The sequence below is a fragment of the Triticum dicoccoides genome, chromosome 6A (assembly GCF_002162155.2).
Source record: "Triticum dicoccoides isolate Atlit2015 ecotype Zavitan chromosome 6A, WEW_v2.0, whole genome shotgun sequence".
Taxonomy (NCBI): Eukaryota; Viridiplantae; Streptophyta; class Magnoliopsida; order Poales; family Poaceae; genus Triticum; species Triticum dicoccoides.
Genome location: NC_041390.1, coordinates 196,618,794 through 196,628,318, shown reverse-complemented (window position 1 = coordinate 196,628,318; position 9,525 = coordinate 196,618,794).

Genomic DNA, 9,525 nt, shown 5'->3' with positions numbered 1-9,525 from the left:
TTTGCCTCTCGTTTTCCTCTCCCCCACTTCACCCTTGTCGTTTTATTCGCCCCCTCTCTCTCTATCCTCCCTCTCTTTCTCTATTTGCCTCTTTTTGCCCGCTTGCTTTTTGTTTGCTTGTGTGTTGGATTGCTTGTTTGTCGCGATGGCTCAAGATAATAGTAAATTGTGTGACTTCACCAATACCAATAATAATGATTTCATTAGCACTCCGATTGCTCCTCTTACCGATGCTGAATCTTGTGAAATTAATGCTGCTTTGCTGAATCTTATCATGAAAGATCCATTCTCCGGCCTTCCTAGTGAAGATGCCGCTACCCATCTTAATAGCTTCGTTGATTTGTGTGACATGCAAAAGAAGAAAGATGTGGATAATGATATTGTTAAATTGAAGCTATTTCCTTTTTCGCTTAGAGATCATGCTAAAGCTTGGTTTTCATCTTTGCCTAAAAATAGTATTGATTCATGGAACAAGTGCAAAGATGCTTTTATCTCTAAGTATTTTCCTCTTGCTAAGATCATCTCTCTTAGAAACGATATTATGAATTTTAAGCAACTTGATCATGAACATGTTGCACAAGCTTGGGAGAGAATGAAATTAATGATACGTAATTGCCCTACTCATGGTTTGAATTTGTGGATGATTATACAAAAAATTTATGCCGGATTGAATTTTGCTTCTAGAAATCTTTTAGATTCGGCCGCGGGAGGCACTTTTATGGAAATCACTTTAGGAGATGCTACTAAACTCTTAGATAATATTATGGTTAATTATTCTCAATGAGGGAGTCCTGGATTAGGGGGTGTTCGGGTAGCCGGACTATACCTTCAGCCGGACTCCTGGACTATGAAGATACAAGATTGAAGACTTCGTCCCATGTCCGGATGGGACTTTCCTTGGCATGGAAGGCAAGCTTGGCGATGCGGATATTCAAGATCTCCTACCATTGTAACCGACTCTGTGTAACCCTAACCCTATCCGGTGTCTATATAAACTGGAGGGTAGTAGTCCGTAGGACATCAACTCCATATACAACAATCATACCATAGGCTAGCTTATAGGGTTTAGCCTCCTTGATCTCGTGGTAGATCTACTCTTCTACTACCCATATCATCAATATTAATCAAGCAGGACGTAGGGTTTTACCTCCATCGAGAGGGCCCGAACCTAGGTAAAACATCGTGTTCCCTGCCTCCTGTTACCATCCGGCCTAGACGCACAGTTCGGGACCCACTACCCGAGATCCGCCGGTTTTGACACCGACATTGGTGCTTTCATTGAGAGTTCCTCTGTGCCGTCGCAATCAAGAAGGATGCCTCCTCCTGTCTTTAAAGACGGCACCGTTGCTAAGGGAGCCTTGGCTGTCGGCCAAACTCTCCGGCTATGTGGTTTCCTCATGACCGCCTGTTCGGCTGTTGCGCCGACGGTGACCTCTCGGGTCATCAAAAGCAACCTACACGTCGGCTCGAAGCTCGTCGAGCAGCTAGATCCAATGGAGCTCTCTTCCGTAAACGAGCTCTTGGATCGCATCGCCGCCCTGGGGGTCGTTACGGATTACGACCAGGTTGGGCTTAAACCCGATCTAAGAGAAATTAACTCTCCCCAAGTCACCCACCACATTGCCGTGGTAGAGGCGCAGTGCGACGACCCTTCATCTATTTTAAGGTCTAGCTACGTCCGAATTCCCGACTCCTCCAAGCCGGATACATGCGGAGAGGAGGATGTAACTCAAGACCTGAGCTTAGGATCAGGCAACGGGCTAGATTCGTTGGACAACATCCAAGAATCCGAACTTCAGAGTTCGGAAACTCTTCCGCCTCCGAATCTTGGATTGGGTGAGGTTTCAGATTCAACGACACCCGCCCACCCGAACATAAGCGATCTCTCCCAAATCAGGCAGAGGCCCGAGGAAACAGTACATCATTACTGGGCCAGATTCCTCCTGGTTATGAACAGGATAAAGGATTGCCGCGAGGGAGACGCAATCTCAATTTTCTGCAGTAATTGCACGGACGAGGGAATCCTTAACGCCGTAAGTCGTCGTGATATTACACGCTTCGCTGACTTGGTGTCCATAGTACAAAAATATTGTGCGATGGAAAGCGCCTGGAAAACTGAAATAAAATTTTGGGATAATCCGGCCTTGAATAGTAATCCCGTCCGAACTAAGAGGGTGCATCATCATAGGACACCCGGGATAAACACCAAAAAGCCAAAACCCTCTACAGGGCATGGAACCGTACTGGAAAGGTGGCTGGATGGACCCTGTAGAATCCACAGTACAGAGGACGCCACACCAACTCACAGCCTTAGAGCATGTTGGATACTCCGGCAGGTGGCCAAAATTGGCGAGGACCTCTTAATTCTGGAGGCCGCAGAAAGCCAGCCCGAGGACACCAGTACTGTTCTCACAGTCTTCGAGACTTTCGCATCAAACAGTATGCGAAAAAGAACACTCCGCAGCCTCGCCGAAGTCTATCAAGTTGCAACAATAAATCCATGGAGCGACACTGCTATTACCTTCAACGCAAGTGATGAACCTAGATTCCGAACAGCCCAAGCACCAGCCGCATTGGTTCTCAGTCCCATAGTGGACGGCTTTCGCCTCACCAAGGTGCTCATGGATAGACGCAGCGGACTGAACCTCATTTATGAGGAAACACTTCAAAAAATGGAAATAGACTGGAACCGCATCGAGCGAAGCAGCACAACCTTTAGAGGAATAATCCCCAGTCGGGAAGCGCGCTGCACAGGAAAAATCACACTAGATGTGGTGTTCGGCACGCCGGATAATTACAGGTCCGAAGAAGTCACGTTTCAGGTGGCCCCATTCAAAAGCGGATATCACGCTTTACTGGGACGAGAAGCATTCTCAATCTTCCAAGCAATACCCCATTACGGGTACATGAACTTAAGATGCCCGGGCCGAACGGAATTATCACTCTAGCTAGTGATCCGGACGTAGCACTCGGGGCCGAAAACAAGACGGTCACATTAGCCCTTGAGGCACTATCCGAAGCCTTAGCGGCCGAGGAACTGACTGCGCTGCGCTCCACGGTTAACAGGGATGACGTGATACTCGATAAGACATCCAAATCCACATCCTTCAAGCCAGCTGACGAAATAGTCAAATTCCAGGTCCATCCAACGGACCCCAATTAAACAGCTTCCACCGGGGCACGACGGAACCCTGATGTAGACGCCGCACTGCAAGAGTTCCTATGAGAGAACTGGGACATTTTCGCCTGGCACCCTTCAGACATGCCAGGGATCCCACGCAGGCTGGCCGAACACAGCTTAAATATCCTAAAAGGATTCAAACCTGTCAAACAAGCCCTTCGGCGTTTTTCCGAACCCAAGAGACAGGCTATGGGAGAGGAGCTAGCCAAGCTATTGGAGGCCGGATTCATTAGAGACATAAAACATCCGGACTGGCTAGCAAACTTGGTGATGGTACCAAAGAAGGACAAATCCTGGCGCCTGTGTGTCGATTTTAAAGACCTCAACAAGGCTTGCCCAAAGGATCTCTTCCCCCTCCCCCGTATCGAACAAATTACCGATGCCACCACAGGACACGACTCGTTGTGTTTCCTCGACGCATACTCTGGATACCATCAAATCAAGATGGCAGAATCAGACCAAGCCGCACCAGCATTCATCACACCATACGGCCCATTCTGCTTCAACACAATGCCCTTCGGGCTGAAAAATGCCGGCGCAACATATCAGCGCATGATCCAGACATGTCTGGCAAATCAGATCGGCAAAACAGTGGAGGCGTATGTTAATGATGTGGTCGTCAAATCAAGACATGTCGAATCTCTAGTAGACGACTTGAGGCTTACATTCGATAACCTCCGAAAATATGACATCAAGCTCAACCCGGAAAAATGCGTCTTCGGCGTTCCGGCCGGAAAGCTCTTGGGCTTCATTGTATCCGGTAGAGGAATTGAAGCAAATCCAGCCAAGATCCGAGCTTTGTCACAATTGGATATCCCAAAGGACCTCAAACAAATACAAAAATTAACCGGATGCGTGGCGGCTTTAAGCCGCTTCATCTCCCGCTTGGGAGAAAAGGCACTACCCCTCTATCGCCTCCTTTGGCGCACCGAACACTTCGAGTGGACGGAGGCCGCCACGGTCGGACTTGATGAAATAAAAGCCATATTGGCAACAAACCCAGTCCTGGCCGCGCCGAACACCGGCGAACCAATGTTATTGTACATTGCAGCAACACATCAAGTTGTCAGCGCAGTGCTCGTTGTCGAGCGAGAAACGGATGGACAAAAATTCCCCCTTCAAAGGCCGGTCTACTACGTACCACTGTCCTCACTCCATGCAAATCACGGTATCCGCATTATCAAAAGATTGCATACGTGGTATTCATGGCATCCCGGAAGCTACGACACTACTTTCAAGAGTGTTCCATAACAGTAGCCTCGGAAGTACCACTCAACGATATTATCAACAACCGCGACGCAACGGGCCGGATTGCAAAATGTGCCATCGAGCTTCTCCCGTTCGATATAATCTATAAGCCACGGCGAGCTATTAAATCGCAAGTTTTCACCGACTTCGTCGCAGAATGGACGGAGGCCGAGCTCCCTAAAGAGTACGGCACATATTCAAACTGGATTATGCATTTCGACGGCTCCAAAATGTTGGCCGGACTGGGGGCTGGCGTCGTCCTGACGTCCCCCACAGGAGACACAGTCCAATATGTGCTCCAAATCATGTACATGGATTCCAACAATGCAGCCGAATATGAGGCCCTCCTACATGGTCTCCGGATAGCAGTATCCATGGGTATCCAGCGCCTAGAGGTACGCGGGGATTCAAACCTCGTGATATCCCAAATAAATGGAGACTTCGACGCCAAGGACCCAAATATGGCAGCTTACCGCAACGCCGTCCTAAAAATGTCATCTTGGTTCGAAGGGCTAGAGTTTCACCATATAGCCCGAGAAAACAATCAAGCAGCGGACGTCCTGGCACGCATCGGAGCAAAACGCGATGCAGTCCCCCCCAACATCTTTTTGGAAAGATTGTTCAAGCCATCCGTAGCATGGGAGGGGGAACCTGCAAATAACAGCCCGGACCCAGCCGCACCACTCGACGCCGAACAATCTGACACAATTGGAGACTCTGCCAATGAAATTACACCTTCAGCCCACGTAATAATGGCGGTCATCGCCCCATGGACAGAACCACTCCTAGCCTACCTTACTAGGCAGGAACTCCCGGAGGACCAAAACGAGGCCCGCTGCATAGTGCGGCGATCTAAAGCCTATAGAGTCCATGAGGGAGAGCTTTATAAGAAAAACACTACTGAAGTCCTTCAAAGGTGCATCTCCGAAGAGGAAGGGTAGAACCTTCTGGCTGAAATTCATGCCGGACTCGGTGGTCACCACGCCGCTGCTCGGTCCCTTGTTAGCAAGGCTTTCCGTACAGGCTTTTATTGGCCGACGGCCCGGGCAGACGCTCATGACTTAGTCCAATGATGCGCTGGTTGCCAACTTTTTGCCAACCAAAGCCATATGCCACCCACCACACTCCAAACTATACCCATCACCTGGCCTTTTGCGGTCTAGGGGCTTGACATGGTCGGACCCCTTAAAGGTGGGACCGATAGGAAAAAATACTTACTGGTCATGGTGGATAAATTCACCAAATGGATAGAAGCCAAGCCTGTTAAAACGGCTGAATCCAGACCTGTGATAGACTTCATATCCGGGGTTGTACACCGTTATGGCGTCCCCCACAGCATCATAACCGATAACGGTACAAACTTCACTGCCGACGAGGTAAAACTCTGGTGCAAAAACATGGGCATCAAGCTCGATTATGCTTCCGTCTATCACCCACAAACCAACGGCTAGGTCGAACGTGCAAATGGTCTTATCATGAGCGGCATTAAACCCAGACTGGTGCGGTCCCTCAAGGAATCTAACATGCACTGGGTAGAGGAGCTCGACTCCGTGCTATGGGGGCTGCGGACCACGCCAAATCACACCACCGGATACACACCATTTTTTATGGTGTACGGCGCAGAGGCAGTTCTGCCCTGCGACATAATTCACGACTCACCTAGAGTGCGCATGTACGAAGAAAGAGAAGCCAAGCTTGATCGGCAGGACAACTTGGACGCTCTGGAGGAGGAGCGTGACGTGGCAAAAGCCCGTTCCGCATTTTATCAACAGCAGGCCCGAAGATATCAAAGCAGAGAAGTACGGGCCAAAAATTACAATGTTGGCGAACTAGTTCTACGCCTGCCGGATAGGAAAAAGGACAAACTCAAGCCCAAGTGGGAAGGTCCATTCATAATCGACCAAGTCCTGACTGGCGGGGCGTACCGCCTGCGAGATGCGTCGGATAACCGACTCGAGCCGAACCCGTGGAACGCCACCCGTCTCCGAAGATTCTATGCCTAGCGCCGGACTGTGTTCGTCTCCTTCCTCTGTCCATTTTTTGCATTTTTCTGTCTTACATTTCTCTCCTTCCCCTCTTTTCTTTTATAGCCCTTAAAGGCTCATCTAGTGACGCACCACTCGCGCTCATTAAACCTGGGGGCTTCTTTAATAGAAGCTTATTTATACGGGCTTCACGCCCAACACATGCGTCAAACTTTCGCATGTACCTTTTTCTTCACCATTATATGCATCGATATGACTTAAGTTTTGGCCAAGCTGGGTTGCCTGGCTCCTGTGCTTACCCCTACGTTCCCGATTGTTCGGCTAGGCGGTAAAGGGAGCACCTCTGTGATTGTTACTGCCGGGTCAGCCGGATGTGTACCTCAGACTGGGTGAAGCCGAAAGCTAGCGTTCTTAAGGGAATATTCGGTCGGTGAGATAAAAGATGATCTTTTTACTCATTTTATGCACCCCCAGATGCTTTTTTCTGCGTCTTTTTACGCAGTCCGGACATGCACTTTAGGGCATGCCTCCCAGCGAAAGGAACCCCTAACGGAACTATTCTCTCTGGAAGATGTTTCTTATTAACCATGTAATATAACATAACTAGTTGGGCACTTGTCTGATAAGGCACTAATGACCCCTACTCCTGGTCTCCACGCATACCACGGTTCTTATATAACCGCTATGGTATTCGGACACACTCCGGACCGTCAGGTCCCGAGGTTGAAGCGAAAAGGTCGGCAACGACAAACGATCTACAATCCGGCTAGAAGGCATTACACATGTCAATTCAAAATTACATAGTCATTCTGACTGATTGTATTCCTCTTCTATACCATCTAACAGGCCATCTAATTTACGGTCCTGCTGGGAATACTTCGCGGCCAACTCTACTTGGCCGTATACTAAGCTCACAGGGATCTCCTTCCCGTCAGGCCCCACTGGTCTAACCTCGGCCATGTGGTTTGGGTCAGACTTCGTAAAACGGGTCTTCACCATGGCCCAGACTTCCCTAGCGCCTTGTCGGCAGGCCGATATCTTCCACAACTGGAAGCCCCGCCGAGCTCCCTTCAACTTCTCCGCAAGCTCTCCAAGGCCCTCGTGTTGGAAATACGCCCTAGAGGCAATAATAAAAGGATTATTATTATATTTCTTTGTTCATGATAGTTGTCTTTTATTCATGCTATAACTGTACTATCCGGAAATCGTAGTACACGTGTGAATACATAGACCACAATATGTCCCTAGTGAGCCTCTAGTTGACTAGCTCGTTGTGATCAACAGATAGTCATGGTTTCCTGGCTATGGACATTGGATGTCGTTGATAAAGGGATCACATCATTAGGAGAATGATGTGATGGACAAGACCCAATCCTAAGCATAGCACAAAGATCGGTTAGTTCGTTTGCTAGAGCTTTTCCAATGTCAAGTATCTCTTCCTTAGACCATGAGATCGTGTAACTCCCGGATACCGTAAGAATGCTTTGGGTGTACCAAACGTCACAACGTAACTGGGTGACTATAAAGGTGCATTACAGGTACCTCCGAAAGTGTCTGTTGGGTTGACACGGATCGAGACTGGGATTTGTCACTCCGTGTTACGGAGAGGTATCACTGGGCCCACTCGGTAGTGCATCATCATAATGAGCTCAAGGTGGCCAAGTGTCTGGTCACGGGATCATGCATTACGGTACGAGTAAAGTGACTTGCCGGTAACGAGACTGAACGAGGTATTGGGATACCGACGATCGAGTCTCGGGCATGTAACGTACCGATAGACAAAGGGAATTGCATACGGGGTTTGATCGAATCCTTGACATCGTGGTTCATCCGATGACAACATCGAGGAGCATGTGGGAGCCAACATGGGTATCCAGATCCTGCTGTTGGTTATTGACCTGAGGTCGTCTCGGTCATGTCTGCATGTCTCCCGAACCCATAGGGTCTACACACTTAAGGTTCGGTGACGCTAGGATTATCAGGAAGACAAGTATGTGATTACTGAATGTTGTTCGGAGTCCCGGATGAGATCCCGGACGTCACGAGGAGTTCCGGAATGGTCCGGAGGTAAAGATTTATATAAGGAAAGTGGTTAAACGGACACCGGAAAGTTTCGGTGGCATGCCGGTATTGTACCGGGGCCACCGGAAGGGTTCCGGGGGTCCACCGGGTGGGGCCACCCCTCCCGGGGGGGCACATGGGCTGTGTGGGAGAGGGAACCAGCCCCTAGTGGACTGGGCGCGCCTCCCCACCTAGGCCCATGCGGCTAGGGCAAGGGGAGGGGAAACCCTAAAGGGGGCGCCCCCCCTAGCTTGGGGGGCAAGCCACCCTTTTCCCTCTCCCTTTGGCCGCCGCCCCCCTCTAGGGTTTCCCCTAGAGGGCCGGCCCCCTTGCCCCTCTCCTCCTATATATAGAGGGGTGAGGGGAGGGCTGCGACACACAAGCCAAGGCGCAGCCCCTCCCCTCCCCAACACCTCTCCTCCTCCGTACGTGCTTGGCGAAGCCTTGTCGGAGTACTGCTACACCAACAACACCACGCCGTCGTGCTGCCGTTGGAGCTGTCTTCCTCAACCTCTCCTTCCTCCTTGCTGGATCAAGACGGAGGAGACGTCGCCCGTACCGTACGTGTGTTGAACGCGGAGGTGCTGTCCGTTCAGCACTTGGTCGTCGGTGATCCGAATCACGGCGAGTACGACTCCCTCATCACCATCCCCTTGAACGCTTCCGCACTCGATCTACAAGTGGTATGTAGATGCAAACTCACTCCCTTGACTCGTTGCTTAGATGAACTCATAGATGGATCTTGGTGAAACCGTAGGAAATTTTTTAATTTTCTGCAACGTTCCCCAACAGTGGCATCATGAGCTAGGTCTATGCGTAGTTCTCTATTGCACGAGTAGAACACAATTTTGTTGTGGGCGTGGATCTTTTCAACTTGCTTGCCGCTACTAGTCTTATCTTGCTTCAGCGGTATTGTGGGATGAAGCGGCCCGGACCAACCTTACACGTACGCTTACGTGAGACCGGTTCCACCGACTGACATGCACTAGTTGTATAAGGTGGCTGGCGGGTGTCTGTCTCTCCCTCTTTAGTTGGAGCGGATTCGATGAA